The sequence below is a fragment of the Pseudophryne corroboree genome, chromosome 1, assembly GCF_028390025.1.
Source record: "Pseudophryne corroboree isolate aPseCor3 chromosome 1, aPseCor3.hap2, whole genome shotgun sequence".
NCBI classification, from domain to species: Eukaryota; Metazoa; Chordata; class Amphibia; order Anura; family Myobatrachidae; genus Pseudophryne; species Pseudophryne corroboree.
The window spans coordinates 707905322-707928278 of record NC_086444.1 but is presented as its reverse complement, the minus strand read 5'-3'; the positions used below and the strand labels follow the sequence as shown (position 1 = coordinate 707928278).

Here is a 22957-nt window from a genome sequence, read left to right as displayed (position 1 = left end):
TGAAACCATACAGTCAACGCTGAGATTTGCACCCTCAAGGAAGCAACCTTCAACCCTTTATCCAATCCTGCCTGCAGGAAATCCAAAATTCTAGCTACTTTAAAAGATCTTGGATTGTAATTTTTTCCAGAACACCAATGAATATAGGCTTGCCATATTCTATGATATACACGGGCCGAAGAAGGCTTTCTTGCTCTAAGCATGGTTTGGATTACTTGCTTTGAAAATCCTTTAGCCTCTAAGATAGAGGTTTCAACAGCCACGCCGTCAAAGACAGGCGATCCAGATGACTGTGACAACAAGGACCCTGCATTAACAGATCTGGACGTTGAGGGAGCAGTATCGGTGCTTACACGGACATTCTCAACAGATCTGTGTACCAATGCCTTCTTGGCCAAGCTGGAGCTATTAGAATGATTGCTCCTTTTGCCTGTTTTATCTTTCTCACTACTCTGGGTAACAGAGATATTGGAGGGAACAGATATGCCAGCCGAAACCTCCATTCTACTGACAGAGCGTCTACCAGGATCGCTCCTGGGTCCTTTGTTCTTGATCCGTACCTCGGAACTTTGTTGTTTAGACGAGACGCCATAAGGTCTATCTCCGGTAGACCCCATCTGTTCACCAGTGTCTGAAACACTTCTGGGAGTAGTGCCCATTCGGTTTCCTGAATGGTGTGCCGACTGAGAAAATCCGCTTCCCAAATTAGTACACCCGGGACAAATACTGCTGACAATGCCGGGAGATAGAGTTCCGCCCATTTTAGAATGGGAGTTACTTCCTCCATCAGACTCTTGCTGTGAGTTCCTCCTTGATGATTGAGTTATGCTACTGCCGTCGCATTGTCTGAGCGGATCTGGACTGGTCTTCCTTGTAGATTGTCCTTTGCCTGAACTAGGGCCAAGTAACTGGCTCTTATTTCTAACAGATTTATCGGCAGGCGACTTTCCCTTGCGGTCCATTTTCCCTGGAACCATAGGCTTCCGAGTACCGCCCCCTAGCCTTGCAGGCTGGCATCTGTCGTCAGGACTTGCCACTCTTTTATCCAAAAGGGTCTCCCCTTGTTTAAATGGTCTGTCTGTAGCCACCATGCTAGAGACCTTTTACATTTACTGGAATCTTTATCATCTGCTTCTTTATTGTTTGATGATTTCCATTCCATTTGGTCAAAATGAGATGCTGCAACGGTCTGGAGTGGAATTGCGCATATTCCACCATGTCGAACGTTGATACCATCAGACCCAACAGTCGCACTGCTGCATGGACTGACATTGTCTGGGCTTGCAACGCTTCCTGAGCCATGACCTGCACCTTGACTATTTTCTTCTCTGGTAAGAGAACTCTCTGTAGGTCTGAATCCAATATGGCTCCCAAATGAACCATCCGCTGTGACGGATTCAGGGACGACTTCTCCCAATTTATGAGCCACCCGTGTCTCTGTAAACAAACTATCGTCTGTTGGAGATGGCTCAACAGTAAATCTTGCGACTGTGCTAAGATTAATAGGTCGTCTAGGTATGGGAATATTCTTATCCCTTGTTTGCGCAGACAAGCTGCCATAACCACCATGATCTTGGTAAACACCCTGGGTGCTGTAGCTAGCCCGAAGAGCAGAGCTTGGAACTGGAAGTGTTCCTTGAGGATGGCAAACCTGAGGTAACACTGATGTGATAGTGCTATAGGCACATGTAGGTAAGCATCCCGTACATCCAGAGATACCATATAGTCTCCCGGTTCCATAGCCAACATTATGGAGCGTAACGTCTCCATGTGGAACCTCGGGATCCATATGTAATTGTTCAACATCTTCAGATTTAGAATTGGTCGATATGACCCATTTGGTTTCTGGATTAGAAACAGATTGGAGTAATACCCCTGTCCCTTTTGTGATGGAGGTACTGGGACAATCACACCTGACTGCAGTAATTTTTGGACTGCTTCTTGCAGGGCATTGGCCTTCGACTCTATACGAGACGGGCTGGTGCAAAAAAATCTTTGAGGAGGCTGCCTCCTTAATGGGAACCCATACCCCTGAGATACTACCTTCTGCACCCAGGCAGCTGTTGTTGACTGTTGCCATGTGTGTGCAAATTGCAGGAGTCGGCCCCCAACCCTGGAATCCTCCAGGCAGAGGCCCGTCTCTTCAGGCTGAGGGTTTCTGTTCAGGTTTGGAAGCTGGCTTTCTGCTAGCCCACTGCTTCCTACCCCTGGATTTAAACTGGGGTTGTTTAGGCTCCTTTTTACCTTTTGCTTTGCATTGCCAGCGAAATGAGCGAAATTTTAAACCCTTGGACTTAGGGTTATAGGTAGCCGGAAATCTGACCTTCTTCGATTCAGCCTCTGACTCTAGGATATCCGATAAAGGTTTTCCAAAAAATATATTACCCACGAAAGGCAATGCTTCCAATTCCTTCTTGGACTCCGCATCTGCCTTCCAGGTCCGTAGCCAGACTGCTCTGCTAGCGACTACTGCCAGGGCTGAAGCTTTAGAAGCAACAGTGCCTACATCAATGGCTGCTTCTTCTACATACTGGGCAGATTGTCTTAAACGGCAAAGACGATCCTCTTGCTCCCTAGTAGGAGAGGGGATGTCATTCTCTAGTTCCTATATCCATTCGCCCATGGCCTTTGCTACCCAGGCCGAAGCCATAGCAGGTCTTACCACTGCACCCACAAGAGAAAAAATATTTTTCAATAGGCTCTCTACCCTCCTGTCTGTGACATCATTCAAAGAGGTAGATGACAGTGGCAAAGCAGATTTATGCACGAGTCGCAGAACATGTGCATCTACTTTTGGAGGAACTTCTCTCTTCGAACAATCTCCAGCAGGAAATGGATAATAAGAATCCCATCTCCTAGGAATCTTATACTTTTTACCGGGCGCTGCCCAAGACTCATCCATCATTTCCGTCAACTCCTCTGACGCTGGAAATTCAGCTTTCACTGACTTTGATTGTTTGAATACAGATGCTTTTGCTTTTAACGCTGTCTTGGCTGGTTCTTCCAGAGAAAGCACAGCCTTTACTGCATTAATGAGTTCAGCTACATCATCTGAACTAAAGCTCTGCGACTGATCATCATACGGAGTTGAATCTATTGTTTCCGCATCATCATCCGATGTATCCTCATGTGTAGTCTGCCATACAGACATATCTGTCTTAGTCTTACCTGCCCCGTGGTTGCTTGTAGAGGCTACTGGAACCAAACCATAGGAAGGGAGCTGCATGTATGGGTTCATAGTGTAACCTAACCCTTGAGGTGGTGCTACTGGAGCTAACCTGTCCACTATTGAAGACAGAGTCTTTGCGAAAATATTCCATGGTGGCTCTACTGGAGGTTGAACTAACTCCTGTTTTTTACTTAGCTGAAAAGCGAAACAGTTTGCACACAAACCCTCATAAGTGACCAATTGATTCATATCAATTACCCCTGACTTACAAGATAAGCATGTTAGGGCTATGGGAGTGCTTGACAAATTCTCCTCATCACTTTTGCCGCTCACAGACATTTTTTCTGATATTGACTACACAATTTTGTAACTGAAAAACACCCTATAATCAGTATATAGAGGTGAAATCAATCTGACCACAGTGCACCTGATTTGAGGGTCAGAACAGGACTGACATTATAAAGAAAAGTCAGCACGCATACTAGCAGTCAGTCACATGTTAAAGCATTAGACATTGTCATATGAGAATACAACCTCCATAATAACTTATACATAAGTAGGAAAATTGTACTTCTGTTTAACTGGTTCTTTTTTCAACATAACATGCAGAAAACACAGTAATATACAGGTCTCATATGCAATAGGTACTAAAAATTAACAATGCACACTAAGAAGTAGAAGGAATTTTTAGTACTGTATACCCTGCCTCCAGAGAGCGGGATACAGGGAGACTCACCACACTTCCATATCCAAGCAAAGATGCTCGTAAGACGCTGAGTGGATTCAGACACTACTGGTGTACACTGCCGCTCTTGGTAACTGATAACGGACATGGACGCTGAGCGACTCCACGTGCATGCAGACCTAAAGGCCTGCGACTCGGTCTGGGCGGGTTTATATCCAGTGTACACAACCGCAGCATCTAAGCTGCGACCGAGTACCCTCGTGGTAGCGTCTGATCCGGAAGTGAGGTCATTCAGTTCATGAAACGAGAGACACACGCGGGAACTGGCCATGAACTCGGAGGAGGGACGGCCAGGAGAGTGTCTGAAACCCCCTGTTGACTTAAACTCCCAGGATCGCGGCCTCACCGAGTCCTGGCGCCTATGATCCCCAGAGCGTAGCGCTGTCACACTCGAGATGTTCGGCGCATCAACACACTGTTTGCAGTCTCCACCAAATCAGTGTAGCTGTGTCCTGACCCCTCTAGTAAGAGGAAGTCCATAGACTCACCGTCTCCCCATGCTCCGGCCACAGCCTGGTAACGTCTGCTGGACCTGCTAGAACATCCGACACAGACGCCCGTCGAGACATCACTGTACCGCGAAGGTAAGCGTTGTTGTGACCCGGTGGGGAGTTGTTGGAGCGACTCTTTCCAATATGCGTTTAAGACGCTGTTAAGAGAAGTCGCTCAAAAACCAAAAGAGTAAGTCTATAAAAATAAAGTAATGAAAGCTTGAGGCTGCTTTCACAGCAGCCCTGTGACCATGCGGCTTCCTGCCGCACCAAGCAAAAAACTGATCCGACTGAGTCAGTGGGCGGAATTATATAGTGGAGGCCCCAATGCATCCTGGGAGGCCAGAAAGCTCGTGACCGTGTTGGTGTCATTTTCGCTGTCGCTCGACAATATCCCAATGTTATCCTGTGGATAATCCTGTGGACCCAGCCAGAGAAATACTATATTCAGTTTAGTAGTTTCTCAATAGGCTCTAACATATCACCGGCCTTTGCCATAATATTCATGTTTAAACAGGAAAAACTATTTTTCTTCAGCTCCAGTAACATCCGAGATAAGATTCTATTGTATAAAAGATTCATAGATGATCTGTTATTAATCTGGACAGGCAGTCTACAGGAGTTAACAACACACTTGCAACAAATCAACACTAGCAACTCCCCTATAAAATGAACATATGAATATAGTTACACAGCAATAAACTTTCTGGATGTATGCATTGTTATTGAGAACAACCATATTGTGACAAGAGAATATCAAAAACCCACTGATTGGAATACTATCTTAATAAACAGTAGTTTTCATCCACCGGCACTGAAAAAAGGCCTTCCAAAATCACAAATGATTCGAGTAGCCAGAATCACCAGCAATTATGACGAATTGAGACTAGCATTGATACAGTGGTAAAAAAAATGTTTCAACGTGCGTGGATATGATTACCGACTGTTACATCAACAACAGGATGAAGTCTTAACTATGAAAAGAGATAATCTATTACAGTGGTTCTCAAACTCGGTCCTCAGGACCCCACACAGTGCATGTTTTGCAGGTAACCCAGCAAGTACACAAGTGTATTAATTACTCACTGACATTTTAAAAGGTCTGCAGGTGAAGCTAATTATCTCACTTGTGATTCTGTGAGGAGACCTGCAAAACATGCACCGTGTGGGGTCCTGAGGACCGAGTTTGAGAACCTGTGATCTATTACATAGGTCTGCAAACTCGGTCCTCATTACCCCACACGGTGCATATTTTGCAGGTAACCCAGCAGGTGCACAGGTGTATTAATCACCCACAGACACATTTTATAAGGTCCTCAGGTGGAGTTAATTATTTCACTTGTGATTCTGTGAGGAGACCTGCAAAACATGCACTGTGTGGGGTAATGAGGACCGAGTTTGCAAACCTATGATCTATTATCATCTATAACGAAACACTATTGTGTTTCGTTGTTAACTGATATGCTTGAGTGTGGTCCCTGTCTCTTTAAAAGAGTAAGACAGGGCCTAAACCCATGATAGAAGCATACTGTGTATTTAGAATCCAAAAGATGCCTGAGAGCAATGCTCAGATTTTTGAAAGTCAGTGTAGGGACTGACCAAATGAGAATGGCCATGAAGTGGCTGGTCAGCTTAACAAACTATTGCAATATTTTGTAACTAACATTCCCTGAATTCAGATGAATTACAGTTTGAAGTGTTAATATTAGGTGAGTGCTGAATTTGTATGATTTTTTTATTTAAATGGTGTGGTCACAATACCACTGGCACCGCGGATGTATGAGTGCTGTGGGGTTCTTGCCTATTGTTTGTTTATATATATATATATATATATATATATATATAGGCAAAGGTGCGGCACTCAGGGCTCAGGATAAAGAAAAGAGAGCAACTAGCATATCTGCAACGTTTCAATCTTATTCAGATTTTCATCATGCTTCCAAAGTAATACAAACAACTCTTACCTTTTAAACATCCCTGCACCAGGCGACTTCCGGTTCCGGTCTCATGCTGTGAGGACGCTCCACAGCAGAGCTCCGGTGAATCCCGACTCCGGCACCGCTATACCGACTGGTCAGTCAGTCTCCAAGAGCCTCTTGCCTCCCCACAGTCTCAGCGGATCCGTCCCGCGAGCTCCCGCCGGCTTCTGACACCTTTGACGTGCCGCCCTCCGGCTACGACAATCACCCGCCTCACGGCGCACAGCGGTGGAGCCCGCCTCGGAGCATACAGAATCACGGGCTATGGTCTGTAGCGCTCCCGACACCTGCACTTACATAAATACCGCTGGCAGATCTCCTCATAGACGGTCTCATCAACCAGCCGTCTCACGATCAGGTTTGGTAACCATAGCAACCACGGCTCAGTGTTTATTCTCATACCGCCTCTCCTGCTGCTGTGTTCTCCCTGCTCTCCCTGCCTGATAACCAGCTATAGAAGCTGCACACCAAGTGATATATCTTGCATCATCCCAGAGTCTCTCGGATGCTCATCCTTAAAAGCCCACAGCACTCCTCAGTAGATGAAATAAGGCACGATCTGCATTGCAAAGCACTATCTCTCAATCTATCTGACAATCTGACAATTCCTCTCAAGATTTCACCACAATAACACTCGTTATAAGCTCAGTACCTGCGGCTCCCTGACGCCTCAATTTATTATACAAGAACAATCCTTTTTCACTCGTCACTCAGCCTGTTCTTACGTTGCCGACGGAGAGATTTATTTTCTGATTTATCCTCACCCCCATTTGTCAATGGACCGTTTCCTTTCCCCCAATCCTGTAGTCTCGGCAACTCCTTCCTCTCTCCCAGTTAGACAAGAGAAAAGGAGAGCTAACTCTACCATGGCTCCTGGCATTACCACCCCCCCCTCATCCCCAGCACCCAAGAAACTAATTGCATCTCAATCCCCCTCACGTATTACTCCTAATAGCCGATCTCCTGACTCACCTATCACATATGCAGACCTTACTGAAGCCATAACCCAAGCTATCTCTCCATTGTTGTCGAAAGCAGTCTCTGATATTTCACTCCAACTGCAACACCTCTCGCATAAAGTCTCTGTTAACGAAAACAGGATTGGGGGTCTATGTCACGATATGGCTGATGTTCAGGGTTGTGTCAAATGTCTTGAAAAAGAGAACTACCAGCTGTGGATGAAGCTAGACGACGCAGAAAACAGGTCCAGACGGAATAATATTAGGCTGGTAGGCCTACCAGAATCGGTAAAAGGAGATGAACTATCTCACTTTGTACAAACAACACTCCCCACACTTCTCGGTATTACCGAATCGTGCAAAGATTTAGTGATTGAACGTGTACATCGTGTTGGCCCTCCGCCTCGTTCCGCTGAAGGCCGCCCCAGGGTTACCCTTTTCAGATGCCTCAACTATCTTCACAAAGTCGCCATATGGACTGCATCTAGAAAAATTCGGTCCTTACAATGGGAGAACAACCGCCTTCTCATATTCCAAGACTTTTCTGCCGAGTTATCAAGAGCAAGAAAGGCCTTCAACCCAATCTGTTCTAGATTGGTATCCGCCAAGCGTAAATTCTCCTTACTCTATCCAGCAAAACTTCGGATATACGATGGAGACAAACACCTTGATTTCTCCACTCCAGAAGATGCAACTTCATACCTCCAAGAAAGATCTACAGAAGACCATGACGACATTGCTGACACCGCCTCATCCCCTGATACTTGATCATAAGGTTCACATCATAATGTTGTAATATTAAGGGCTACTCCCTCTGTTCGTTCTTATATAATTAACTTCACCTAAAACAGTTTTATTGTGCTTTAAGCCTTGTGATAATTGTCAGCCTGATGGTCTGTGTCCTTCATGAAGTTAATCCATTATATCCTATTGTTAATCATCTTAACGAGCAACCGCCAGTAACACTGATTTTCGTTTTCAGACCATCTTATATTCTGCTAATGATTATCAAAACATTTATGCTTACTGTTATCTATTATTTAGTATTAGTATGTTTCTTAATATATCCTCTGCCTACCGTTTCAGTTCTTAGAGTAACTCTACTATACTATTTAGAGTAACTTTCCCCAGATGCCGTAGTCGGGAATTCATCTGGAGCGTTGATCCGGAATAGTAGTAATGTTTGGAATAATCTCAGTTATTATTTTGAATTTTTGGCCCGGATGTCTGTTTGCTGGTCAAACACTAACCAAATCTTCTTGTATGTTTTTATATTTTCCCCATGCCCCTCCCCCTCCTATCCCCAAGCCCTACTCCCTTCTTCGAATCCAATCATTTAACACACGGTTTATCTTTGCATTCTTTTTCCTCTCCTGGTTATTTAAATGTCTAACCTAAAGATTGGCACTCTGAATGTCGGTGGAATTAATTCCCCGTCCAAACGTCGCAAGATCCTCATGTATCTATCCAAAACAAATATCAACGTAGCTTTTCTGCAAGAATCCCATTTATCTCTCCAGGAATCCATGAAATTGCAAATGTCACACTGGTCCCTAATAGCAGCGGCCCCACACAACTCTAAATCTAGAGGGGTTGTCCTTTTAGCAAAACGTAATCTTAATATCACACTACTATCCTCTGACATTGACCCCAATGGCCGATATTTAATAGTCAGTCTCTCTATTGAGTCGTATGTTCTGGTCCTTTGCAATATCTACGCCCCCACTACATACAAAAAAATCATTTTTTCAGATGTTAATAGCCAAATTAACCCCATTTTCAAATGATAATCTCATTGTATGTGGAGATTTCAACTTAGTGTCTTCTAATTATTTAGATCGCTCCAACACCTCTAGAAACCCTCAACGCCTACCTAAACTTGGTATCCCTACCTTTTCCGAAGCCTTACAGCTAATCGATATATGGCGTGCACTAAATCCCTTAGAAAGAGAGTTTTCCTGCCATTCCTCTGCCCATGACACGTTTTCTAGAATTGATTATGCGTTTATTACCCAAAAGCTTTTTCCCTCAGTCACGGACTCTACTATCGAACCCATTATTATTTCTGACCACGCCTTGATATGGTTTTCTCTCAGTTTACGTCCCTTTCAGACTTTATCCCCCCATTGGAAATTCCCCTCTCACCTTTCTAACTCTACAAAATTTTGTGATTTACTACAAGCGTCCTGGGATACCTTCTACTTCTCAAATGAACAACACTCAGAATTAGACCCTTCTTTATTTTGGCAAACAGCCAAATCGGTCCTTCGGGGCAATATTATTTCATACTCCTCTGCCCTAAAGAAAAACTATACCAAATCTTACCTAGAAATACAACGTGCACTTTCCACAGCCTTTCAAGTGTTCAAATCCCACCCCTCCCCGTCTAACAAATCCTTATATTTAACACTAAAACTCCAGTTTAATGAGTTTCTCTCCCAGATGGGTGATAAATATAAATTTAAAGTCGATTACCGGTTCCACAAATTTGGAAATAAAACAGGGAAGCTTCTCACAAACATGTTGAAAGGTACCTCCCCTCCTATGTTAGTACATCCACTAAAGCTTCCTGATGGGTCCTTAACTAACGACCCCCAGTCCATCACTTCTCTCATGAAATCATTTTATGAAACATATTCTGATCCATCTCCCCTCACTAATGAGCTCCCCCAACCTTGGTCTTTCCCCCTTTTACCCCAGATCCCGTCTACATTTCTTGTTTCCCTAGATGAACCCATCACAATAGAAGAAGTTCGCTCAGCTATTACTCACTTGAAACCTAATAAAGCTCCAGGCCCAGACGGCTTTTCAAATGAGTTTTATAAACTCTTGATTGATAAAATTGATAGACACCTTCTGGCATTGTTCAACTCAATAATTAGCTCAAAATCCATTCCTCTATATTTTAATAGTGCCACAATCAAAGTTCTTTTGAAGCCAGGTCGAGACCCTTCCCTCCCAAGTTCCTACCGCCCAATTTCACTATTAAATTCTGACTATAAAATTTTTACAAAAATCTTAGCCGATCGTCTAAAATTCTCTCTCCTTCACATAATACATCCAGACCAAACCGGGTTTATATGGGGCCGTCATTCTGTGACCAATGTTCGCAAAGTGCTTTCTATAATCCAACATTTAAAACTCCATCCTACCGTATCAGATAATATCGTTTTAGCCTTAGATGCAGAAAAGGCGTTTGACCTCTTGGAATGGCCACACCTTTTCAGATCCATGAGACTTTTTGGTTTTCCCTCATCCTTCATATCGGTTATCCAATCCCTTTACTCCTCTCCGTCCTCACAGCTCTATTGTAATGGTCACTTATCTACTCCTTTTGCAATCTCTCGGGGTACCCGTCAGGGATGCCCTCTTTCTCCACTACTCTTCGCCATTGCTATTGAGCCATTAGCAATCTCTATTAGAAATTCTCCTAACATTCACGGGATCCAAGTCGGTAATATCCCACTAAAACTTGCTTTATATGCAGACGACATATTACTTTTTCTATCTAGCCCCTCTTCCTCTTTACCTAATTTGTTTTCACTGATAAATAATTTTGGCGCTCAGGCAGGATTCAAAATAAATATGTCTAAATCTGAAATCCTACGACTTGAAGGCCCCAATACTTTCACTCTCCATCCCACATCCCCTCTTCTCTCTCCTATGCTCAAAACGGAAATTAAATACCTAGGCTTACATATCCCCTCTGATCTCTCCTCTTTATATAAACTGAACTTTACTCCGTCTCTCATCAAAATTTCCTCACTATATGATTCATGGCTTAACCTCCCATTATCTATCATTGGAAGAATAGCGGTAGTTAAGAGTATAATTTTTCCCAAGATATTTTACTTACTACAAATGCTTCCTATTAGCCTCTCTAAATCTGACTTGAAACGCTTTGACCAAATTACCTCTCGATTTATATGGCAAAATAAACGCCCTCGAATTGCTTTCCAAAAGCTACAGTCGCACAAATCTCATGGAGGCATGTCTCTTCCAAACCTAAAATTATATACTTTAGCGACTCATTTCAGATATATTTCAGATTGGCTTCTTTCTAAATCCACTTATACTTCATCTTTTCTAGATACAGCTCTCTTCAGTCCATATTCTCCAAGCGCCCTTCTTCACTCTAAAAAATCTGACATTCCTTCTAATATTTTGAACCATGTTATGTTTCACGACACCTACTCCACTTGGATTACCATCAACAAAAAATTAACAAGACATGCAACTTCTTCTCCTTATAATACACTCTGGGGTAATCCTTCATTTCATCCCTCGTTATCCAACCCAACTTTCCACACTTGGAAAGATAAAGGCCTTTCTCTTACCTCCCAGGTTTTCGACCCAGGAGGACAGATATTACCTTTCTCTATTCTTCAAATGCAGTTTTCTCTACATTCCTCTAACTTTTACATGTACTTACAGTCACGGCATTTCGCCTATTCTCTGGACCCCAAAACTAGATATCAAAACTCTCTCGACCCTATTAATTCCCTGCTACGCCTATTACGTTCATCCCCCTACCGCATAAAATACATCTATACTCTATTACTACCGTCCTCCAACACTAAACCTTGGCAATCTCTGGCACTAACATGGCAAAATGATATCCCAGACATTGATTCCCCCATGATTCTTTTCACTCATAGCTCTAAAACAATGAAGTTTCTGAAATCCTCTTACCTTCAAGAAGTTCACTGGAGAACGCTACATAGAGCCTATATTTCCCCTGCCCAAAGAAGCCATATGATCCCAAACACCTCAGGCTCCTGTTTTAAATGTCATAGCTCTCACGCTAATTTTTTCCACTGCTTCTGGGAATGCGGGAAAATAAAACGCTTTTGGAATAAATTAATTGTCTACCTAAACTCTTTATTCACTACACATATTTTCCCTGACCCATTAGCATGTTTGTGTGCAAACTTTAAAAATTGGCTCCCCAACAGTAATATTTATCCCTATATTCCGTTGTTGGCCACCATTGTGACACTTGCAAAGAAAATCATTCTCACCCACTGGATCTCTTCATCATCTCCCTCCCTACAAGATCTGGATAAGCATGTTGATCGATTCTATTCCAAATGGTCCCCTTTCATACTTTCTTTAGACCCGTCTACCCAAGACAGAATTATGAAAGTATACGAAAATACTGACTGGCACCATTTACGTACCATTGAAAACTCTTAATTCCACTACACAACGATCTACTAACAAAACTGTTTAGGTGACTACAAACAAACCATTTCGTTCCACTCCTGATGATAAAGATTGGACCCTCCCTCCCCTCCCTTTCCCCTCCTACTTCCGCCCCCCTTCTTTTTTCAATTATTTCTCATACTTCTCTTATTTCTCTTTCCTCTTCATCATTAATCTCTAGTTAATAGCATCGTCTCAGTTTTATATAGATAATTATAATTGAATCCTCATTTTGCAATCCTTTCCACTCTATATTCAACACTGTTTGTTCTTTTAATTAATGTACAATAATTGGAATAGTTCTTCATGTTAAGAGACTAAGCTCTCTTGGATTCCTGCTCTGTACATAACTGACGATGTATTCTCTGTTTGTATACTTGTATCCCTTTGTACAACAACTAAAATAATAAAAATTGTTTAATAAAAAAACATCCCTGCACCAAGTGAGCGCCTCCCGACACGGGCGTTCCCCTGGCGGCGGCACGCCCTGCTGGCGTCATCACGCATCCCACAGATGCCATCCAACGTGAACCTAATCTCTGTTTTATATATACAGTATGTGTGTGTGTGTGTATATATATATATATATATATATATATATATAATGGTAAGTCTGGCACTCCTTCATCAAAGTAGACTTGAACCTAATCTCTGCCGTGGCGCTGTAAGGTGACGCTGCAGCACATCATACAGGCTCCGTCCAGCCCTGGTGTTCCCCTGGCCGTGGCATTATGTAATGATGTCATCACGCAGCCGCGCATGCACGTCCACCCCTCTCATCTCCATAGCAACTGGAGATAACAAATTACGTGATCTGTGATAAAAAAATAAGTGCAAACTAAAACCAACACCCCTATTCACATGTCAGTAATAAGTATAGACGGCATAGTTGAATCACACAACACAATCCGTAATAAAAAAGAGAAAACTCTATATCCATAAAGGTAGTTATATGGAAAAAAATGCCTGTAAAGAAATTTGTTAAGGCTGAAAAAAATATATAAATCTATAATGCTAGAAAAATTACCAACATTTTTAAGCCATTAATATCTACATTGCCTCAATTATACTAGTGCTGTTGTGATTCAACCATGTAGTCCATCACTAAACAACACAACATGATCTCATTAAAAACATGCATTTATAATAGAGCTCCCAATGTCAATTTATCATTAAGTCCTTTTGGAGCCATAACCCCAAGACTGATAATCCATTCGGTTTCCTTCTTGATTAATAAAGCGCCTCTGTCACCACCCCTCTTTGATGCAGGTATATGGTCTATCATCCGGTATCGTAGACTTGCAAGACTATGACGAGCTTCTAAAAAATGTTTCGCTACAGGCTGATCGCTCTCACAGGTTTCCAGGTCCAATTTAATTGATGAACGGTGCACCGCCATCCGTTCCTTAAATTTCCTTTGAGTCTTTCCAATGTAGGATAACCCACATGGGCACACTATCTGGTATACCACAAAACTGCTGTTGCACGTTAAATGATCCCTAATGCTATATTTCTTTCCACTGTGTGGATGACAAAAAGTATCTCCACTAATAAGATACCTGCAAGTCGTGCAAGAACAACGTGTACAGCCCCTTAACGGTCTTGAAAATAAATCTGATGATTCAGGTCGAATAATGGAAATGTCGTTTTTTACCAATATGTCCTTTAGATTTTTGTATCTTGTATAACACGGCATCAGATTGGTTTCAGTTAGGGGGAGTTCTTTGTCTGTCTTAATTAATTTCCAAAGGTTTTTTGATATTTTATTGATTTCAGTAGAATGTACATTGTAATTAACAACCCATGGCATCTTTCTTCCTTTATTCTCCCGGCCTGATTTTTTCAAAAGGGTACTTCTTTCTAACTTGAGGACCTTTTCTTTGGTGTTATTAAGATTCATCCCATGATATCCTCGATCAACAAATTTCTCTATCAATTTATTAAATGGCAACCTCTCTGTCACTGTTGATCCTCCATATTCGCAACATTTGCGAGTAAGGTAGTCCTAATTTTAGACAACTAGGATGGCAACTGTTGTAATGGAGCAACGTGTTTCTATCTGTCAATTTAGTGAACACCGTGGTACCCACAATGCCCTCCTGTAAAGAAATGGACACATCTAGAAAAGGTATAGACATTTGATTCATGCTGATAGTGAATTTAACTGGCGACATTGAGGAATTATGAACCTCTATAAATTCAACTAGTTCATCGCGACCACCTGACCAAATCATTAACAGCTCGTCGATGAAACGGGTATAAAACTAAATTTTTGATGATATTGCTGAATTATTAAAGAAAATCAATTCCTCAATTTTAAACATGTACAGGTTAGCGAGTGCCGGTGCCACGGATGAACCCATCGCACACCCGCTAACCTGTAAATAAAATGTATTATCAAACAAAAAATAATTCATTGTCAAAACTAGTTTTAATAATTTGCAAATAACTTCCCTCTGGTCGGAGGTAAACCCACTTTCAGCATTAAGAAATTCACTAACAGCTTTTATACCATCGGAATGAGGAATCACGGTATACAGGCTGGTCACATCCAACGTGACCAACCAAGCATCATTAGGGATCTGTGTTATATTATTCAATTTGTTCAACAACATGGTGGTATCCAATAGAATTTTTTTTTGTCGTTGTACAATCGGTTGGAAAATTGAATCCAAGAAGATTGCGGTGGGTTGTAATAGAGAATCTCTGGCAGAAACTATCGGACGCCCTGGTGGAGGATCTATGCCCTTATGTACCTTGGGTAAGGTGTATAATAATGGTGTTTTAGGAAACTCAGGTAACAATAATTTAAACAGCTCTTCATCAATCAGATCGACATTTAACGCCTCTATCAACACCTGTTTCAGATCATTTTTAAATTTCACAGTAGGGTCATGCTCTAACATCTTGTATACTTTGTTGTCTCCCAGTTGATGCATGATTTCCGCCTTGTAATCTGCTCGGTCCTGTAAAACGATGCCCCCTCCCTTATCCGCTGCGCGAATAATTAAATTGGGGTTCTTCTGACATAAGTTCCTCAAGGCTGTTCTCTCATGTTGATTTAAATTTGGGTGTATTGCCTTGGGTTGTTTTATACATTTATGTACCTCTTCATCCAATAATCTAGTAAAAGTTTTAATTGTCGCATTGGACGAAGGTGGTTCAAAAGATGAGGGTTTTTTCAATGCTTGCAACTTTGGAGGAATACATTTTTTTAATTTCATCATTCTGTGAAGGAGTGTTTTTCATAAAATATTCCTTCAATTTCAATTTCCTTGTTAATCGATGTTTCTCTAATTGCCAATTAACGTTATCAAATCCTACAGTGGGTACGAATGATAACCCTTTGGACAATAAACTCCTCTCACTATCCATCAGTTAATGAGATGAAAGGTTATAAAGTACTTGTTCTTGTTGGTGGGTTTTTTTTTTTGCCAACCTGTGTATCTTTTATTTTGTCCGCCTCTCCTGTTAAGTCTTCTGCATTTCCACGGGCTTGCATCCTGGTGAGTCGCCCTAAAGCAGGGGTGGGGAACCTTTTTTTCTACCGAGGGCCACTTGGATATTTATAAAATCCTTCGGGGGCCATACAAAAATTATCAACTTAAAAAATTACCCTGCCCCCCAGTAGGTCTGCCCCTTAGAGGTACTGTGTGTGCGCGCCGGAGGCGCACATGTGCCAAAAAAATGGGTGTGGCCAGTTAAAATGGGACGTGATACACATATGCCCCCAATAGTGCGGTGCCAGATCCACAATTGCCCCCACAGTGCCAGGTATACAAATGCCCCCACAGTGCGCCCCCACAGTGCCAGGTATACAGATGCCCCCACAGTGCCAGGTATACAAATTCCCCCCCAGTGCCAGGTATATAGATGCCCTCCCCCTCCCCTCTCCCCTCCGTGCTGCTTACCGTGGGACACGGAGGAGAGCGCGGATGTCGGGTGGGAGCGGCGGCGTGTAGTACTTCAAACCAGCCGCCGGTTCGAGAGCCAATCAGAGCTCGCGGACCGGCAGCCGTGGCTCCTGATTGGCTGCCGGTCCGCGAGCTCTGATTGGCTCACAGACCGGCGGCTGGTTTGAAGTACTACACGCCGCCGCTCCCACCCGACAGCCGCGCTCTCCTCCCTGTTCTGACAGCTGAGAAACGCTGCCGCCGGACTGAGCGGCAGCGTGTCTCATTGACACAAGCTGGTGGGCCGGACCAAACGGCTTTGCGGGCCGTATACGGCCCGCAGGCCGGAGGTTCCCCACCCCTGCCCTAAAGGGACGGCAGGGGTTTTAGATCTTTTGTTCTTATTCACATTCTTATGTTGAGCTCCTCCCTTTTCCGAATCACTACTTTCATTCTGTGCCTCCCAAGAGGATTCTGTGTCTACCGCTATTTTCGGGTAACGGCCACATCTAAAAAATGGCTTTTTACGCTCAATTTGCCGCCCCCCACTGAGCCACTGATACACCAGATGATTATCATAATCGGCTTCTACTTTAAGTAGTTTTCTCTTTTAAACTTCACCAAGTCTCTTCTATAAGTCGCCAACTGACTAGCCATTTTGCTCATCCAATCTGTCTCAGTATCGGCTTGTAAATTGCATACATGGGTTTTCTCATATGTGCTGATTTTATCCTTCAGAATTACCATCTCTTTTTTGGTTTGCTCAATAATTAATAATATCAAGTTGAATGGGCACTTGTTCAAGATGGAAATCCATCTTTTACAGAATGCAGGATCATTCCGTCCTATGGTAGGACAATTCCGCACTCTCAGACCCCTTGGTATCTTCTTCTTTCTGAAGTAATCACTTAGAGATACCCCATGTAAATGGTAGTCTACTTCTTTCCTTATCAATCTTAAAAGATCACGGTACACTATCTCTAATGGCAATCATTCAATTTGATCCTCCATTTGTTCGTTTAAGAGGATAATATCTGCCTCTGTTTCTGAGTAACTAAACATGTCATCCATCAGAAACAGTAATGGATTAAAAACCAAATCATCCCCCCGGAATTCAGCCATTATTATAGAGAATACGTGTAATAAAATAAAAAAGGAAAAGATGGTAATAATACAGTTGGCCTGTTGGTTAATAACTGTCGCAACAATGTTTCATCTCCAAATATGTAATTGACACTTGAAAATGAATCCTGCTATTATCCTCGCAAGATCCACCCCACGGATTTTGATCCACAAATGAAACCACCTTTAACTCTGAGAAGTGCACTGTGCATTACTACTTCTAATAACAGTTCATATCATGTTGTACAACTGAAAGTCCTCCTTTGTTCACATCACAGGGTCTATGCCCAAGGCTTAATCCAAAACCAAATCAGTATAAAAAATGCAATCCACAACGTTGCTACTCGTAACAATTCATAACAAGTTATGTCACTGAGAGTCCTTTATAGTGCACGTTGAATTATCCAAAATAACATCTATATATATCATGGTAAAAGATCCAAAAGGTCATATGAAAAAAGGTATATCTTTAATTTTTTTTTAAAGTGCTCAGTGCTCAGTGCGGTGTGACCTACCCCACAGAATGAAGCAGATGGATGCTTTGAACAAAGACATTTTTCTTATGCGGGTGCCTTGACCAGCTTCAGTAAATACTTAATCTTGTTATATATCATGGTAAGTCCGGCACTCCTCCATCAAAGTAGACTTGATCCGGTGCCCTCACAGTATCAAAATACAATGTAGGTTGGCAAAGGTGTGGCACTCAGGGCTCAGGATAAAGAAAAGACAGCAACTAGCATATCTGCAACGTTTCAATCTTATTCAGATTTTCATCAGGCTTCCAAAGTAATACAAACAACTCTTACCTTTTAAACATCCCTGCACCAAGTGACCGCCTCCCGACACGGGCGTTCCCCTGGCAGCGGCACGCCCTTATGGCGTCACCACGCATCCCACAGATGCCATCCAGTGTGATCCTAATCTCCGCCGTAGTCCATCACTAAACAACACAACATAATCTCATTAAAAACATGCATTTACAATAGAGCTCCCAATGTCAATTTATCATTAAGTCCTTTTGGAGCCATAACCCCAAAACGGATAATCCATTCGGTTTCCTTCTTGATTAATAAAGCGCCTCTGTCACCACCCCTCTTTGATGCAGGTATATGGTCTATCATCCGGTATCATAGACTTGCAAGACTATGTACCGTGATTCCTCATTCCGATGGTATAAAAGCTGTTAGTGAATTTCTTAATGCTGAAAGTGGGTTTACCTCCGACCAGAGGGAAGTTATTTGCAAATTATTAAAACTAGTTTTGACAATGAATTATTTTTTGTTTGATAATACATTTTATTTACAGGTTAGCGGGTGTGCGATGGGTTCATCCGTGGCACCGGCACTCGCTGTACATGTTTAAAATTGAGGAATTGATTTTCTTTAATAATTCAGCAATATCATCAAAAATGTAGTTTTATACCCATTTCATCGACGACCTGTTAATGATTTGGTCAGGTGGTCGCGTTGAACTAGTTGAATTTATAGAGGTTCATAATTCCTCAATGTCGCCAGTTAAATTCACTATCAGCATGAATCAAATGTCTATACCTTTTCTAGATGTGTCCATTTCTTTACAGGAGGGCATTGTGGGTACCACGGTGTTCGCTAAATTGACAGATAGAAACACGTTGCTCCATTACAACAGTTGCCATCCTAGTAGTCTAAAATTAGGACTACCTTACTCGCAAATGTTGTGAATATGGAGGATCAACAGTGACAGAGAGGTTGCTATTCAACAAATTGATAAATTGATAGAAAAATTTGTTGATCGAGGATATCATCGGATGAATCTTAATAAAACTAAAGAAAAGGTCCTCAAGTTAGAAAGAAGTACCCTTTTGAAAAAATCAGACCGGTAGAATAAAGGAAGAAAGATGCCATGGGTTGTTAATTACAATGTACATTCTACTGAAATCAATAAAATATCAAAAAACCTTTGGAAATTAATTAAGACAGACAAAGAACTCCCCCTAACTGAAACCAATCTGATGCCATGTTATACAAGATCCAAAAATCTAAAGGACATGTTGGTAAAAAACGATATTTCCATTATTCGACCTGAATCATCAGATTTATTTTCAAGACCGTTAAGGGGCTGTACACGTTGTTCTTGCACGACTTGCAGGTATCTTATTAGTGGAGATACTTTTTGTCATCCACACAGTGGAAAGAAATAATAAGAATTTACTTACCGATAATTCTATTTCTCGGAGTCCGTAGTGGATGCTGGGGTTCCTGAAAGGACCATGGGGAATAGCGGCTCCGCAGGAGACAGGGCACAAAAAAGTAAAGCTTTACTAGGTCAGGTGGTGTGCACTGGCTCCTCCCCCTATGACCCTCCTCCAGACTCCAGTTAGGTACTGTGCCCGGACGAGCATACACAATAAGGGAGGCATTTTGAATCCCGGGTAAGACTCATACCAGCCACACCAATCACACCGTACAACTTGTGATCTAAACCCAGTTAACAGTATGACAACAGAAAGGGCCTCTTAAAGATGGCTCCTTAACAATAACCCGAATTAGTTAACAATAACTATGTACAAGTATTGCAGATAATCCGCACTTGGGATGGGCGCCCAGCATCCACTACGGACTCCGAGAAATAGAATTATCGGTAAGTAAATTCTTATTTTCTCTATCGTCCTAAGTGGATGCTGGGGTTCCTGAAAGGACCATGGGGATTATACCAAAGCTCCCAAACGGGCGGGAGAGTGCGGATGACTCTGCAGCACCGAATGAGAGAACTCCAGGTCCTCCTTTGCCAGGGTATCAAATTTGTAAAATTTTACAAACGTGTTCTCCCCCGACCACGTAGCTGCTCGGCAGAGTTGTAATGCCGAGACCCCTCGGGCAGCCGCCCAAGATGAGCCCACCTTCCTTGTGGAGTGGGCTTTTACAGTTTTAGGCTGTGGCAGGCCTGCCACAGAATGTGCAAGTTGAATTGTGTTACAAATCCAACGAGCAATCGACTGCTTAGAAGCAGGTGCGCCCAACTTGTTGGGTGCATACAATATAAACAGCGAGTCAGATTTTCTGACTCCAGCCGTCCTTGCAATGTATATTTTTAAGGCTCTGACAACGTCCAACAACTTGGAGTCCTCCAAGTCGCTAGTGGCCGCAGGCACCACAATAGGTTGGTTCAGATGAAATGCTGATACCACTTTAGGGAGAAAATGCGGACGAGTCCGCAGTTCTGCCCTATCCGAATGGAAGATTAGATAAGGACTTTTATAAGATAAAGCCGCCAATTCAGATACTCTCCTGGCAGAGGCCAGGGCTAGTAACATAGTCACTTTCAATGTGAGATATTTCAAATCCACCTTTTTCAATGGTTCAAACCAATGGGATTTGAGGAAATCTAAAACTACATTTAGATCCCACGGTGCCACCGGAGGCACCACAGGAGGCTGTATATGCAGTACTCCCTTGACAAAAGTCTGGACCTCAGGGACAGAGGCCAATTCTTTTTGGAAGAATATTGACAGGGCCGAAATTTGAACCTTAATGGATCCCAATTTGAGACCCATAGATAATCCTGATTGCAGGAAATGTAGGAAACGACCCAGTTGGAATTCCTCCGTCGGAACCCTCCGATCCTCGCACCACGCTACATATTTTCGCCAAATGCGGTGATAATGTTTCACGGTGACTTCCTTCCGTGCCTTAATCAAGGTAGGAATGACTTCTTCTGGAATGCCTTTCCCTTTTAGGATCTGGCGTTCAACCGCCATGCCGTCAAACGCAGCCGCGGTAAGTCTTGAAAAAGACAGGGACCCTGCTGTAGCAGGTCCCTTCTCAGAGGTAGAGGCCACGGTTCGTCCGTGAGCATCTCTTGAAGTTCCGGATACCAAGTCCTTCTCGGCCAATCCGGAACCACTAGTATTGTTCTTACTCTTCTTTGCCGTATGATCTTCAATACCTTTGGTATGAGCGGCAGAGGAGGAAACACATACACTGACTGGTACACCCAAGGAGTTACCAGTGCGTCCACAGCTATTGCCTGTGGATCTCTTGACCTGGCGCAATATTTGTCCAGTTTCTTGTTGAGGCGAGACGCCATCATGTCTACAATTGGTCTTTCCCAACGGTCTATTAACATGTTGAAGACTTCTGGATGTAGACCCCACTCTCCCGGATGAAGATCGTGTCTGCTGAGGAAGTCTGCTTCCCAGTTGTCCACGCCCGGGATGAACACTGCTGACAGTGCTATCACGTGATTCTCCGCCCAGCGAAGAATCTTGGCAGCTTCTGCCATTGCACTCCTGCTTCTTGTGCCGCCCTGCCTGTTTACATGGGCGACCGCCGTGATGTTGTCCGACTGAATCAACACCGGCTTTCCTTGCAGGAGAAGTTCCGCCTGGCTTAGAGCATTGTAGATTGCTCTTAGTTCCAGAATGTTTATGTGAAGAGACTTTTCCAGACTCGTCCATACTCCCTGGAAGTTTCTTCCTTGTGTGACTGCTCCCCAGCCTCTCAGGCTGGCGTCCGTGGTCACCAGGATCCAATCCTGAATGCCGAATCTGCGGCCTTCTAATAGGTGAGCCTTCTGCAACCACCACAGAAGTGACACCCTTGTCTTTGGTGACAGGGTTATTCGCAGGTGCATCTGCAGATGCGACCCTGACCATTTGTCCAACAGATCCCTTTGGAATATTCTTGCATGGAATCTGCCGAATGGAATTGCTTCGTAAGAAGCCACCATTTTTCCCAGGACTCTTGTGCATTGATGTACTGACACTTTTCCTGGTTTTAGGAGGTTCCTGACCAGATCGGATAACTCCTTGGCTTTTTCCTCTGGAAGGAAAACCTTTTTCTGAACCGTGTCCAGAATCATTCCTAGGAACAGCAGACGAGTTGTCGGGATTAAATGGGATTTTGGAATATTCAGAATCCACCCGTGTTGTCTTAGCACCTCTTGAGATAGTGCTAAAGCTGTCTCCAGCTGTTCTCTGGACCTTGCCCTTATTAGGAGATCGTCCAAGTATGGGATAACTAATACGCCTTTTCTTCGAAGAAGAATCATCATCTCGGCCATTACCTTGGTAAAGACCCGAGGCGCCGTGGACAATCCGAACGGCAGCGTCTGAAACTGATAGTGACAGTTTTGAACAATGAACCTGAGGTACCCCTGGTGTGCGGGGTAAATCGGAACGTGTAGATACGCATCCTTGATGTCCAAGGATACCATAAAGTCCCCTTCTTCCAGGTTCGCTATCACTGCTCTGAGTGACTCCATCTTGAACTTGAACTTTTTTATGTAGAGGTTCAAGGACTTCAGATTTAGAATAGGCCTTACCGAGCCATCCGGCTTCGGTACCACAAATAGAGTGGAATAATACCCCTTTCCTTGTTGTAATAGGGGTACTTTGACTATCACCTGCTGAGCGTA

The 22957-nt window shown here is 43.1% G+C and overlaps 1 protein-coding gene across 2 annotated transcripts in view; it reads right to left on the bottom strand.

Moving 5' to 3' along the window:
* The window catches only part of LOC134936572 (potassium voltage-gated channel subfamily V member 2-like), a 199336-nt gene that overhangs the window by 157718 nt on the left and 18661 nt on the right, over window positions 1-22957 (bottom strand). The window contains exons 2-3 of one of the 2 annotated variants that reach the window (XR_010180533.1): window positions 18370-18503; window positions 12939-13362 (exon numbers count right to left, since the gene is read on the bottom strand). The gene's annotated coding sequence lies outside the window, so the exon portion shown is untranslated. Of the gene's footprint in view, window positions 1-12938; window positions 13363-18369; window positions 18504-22957 lie in introns of those variants that run through there. The other variant, XR_010180530.1, reaches the window with a different exon arrangement.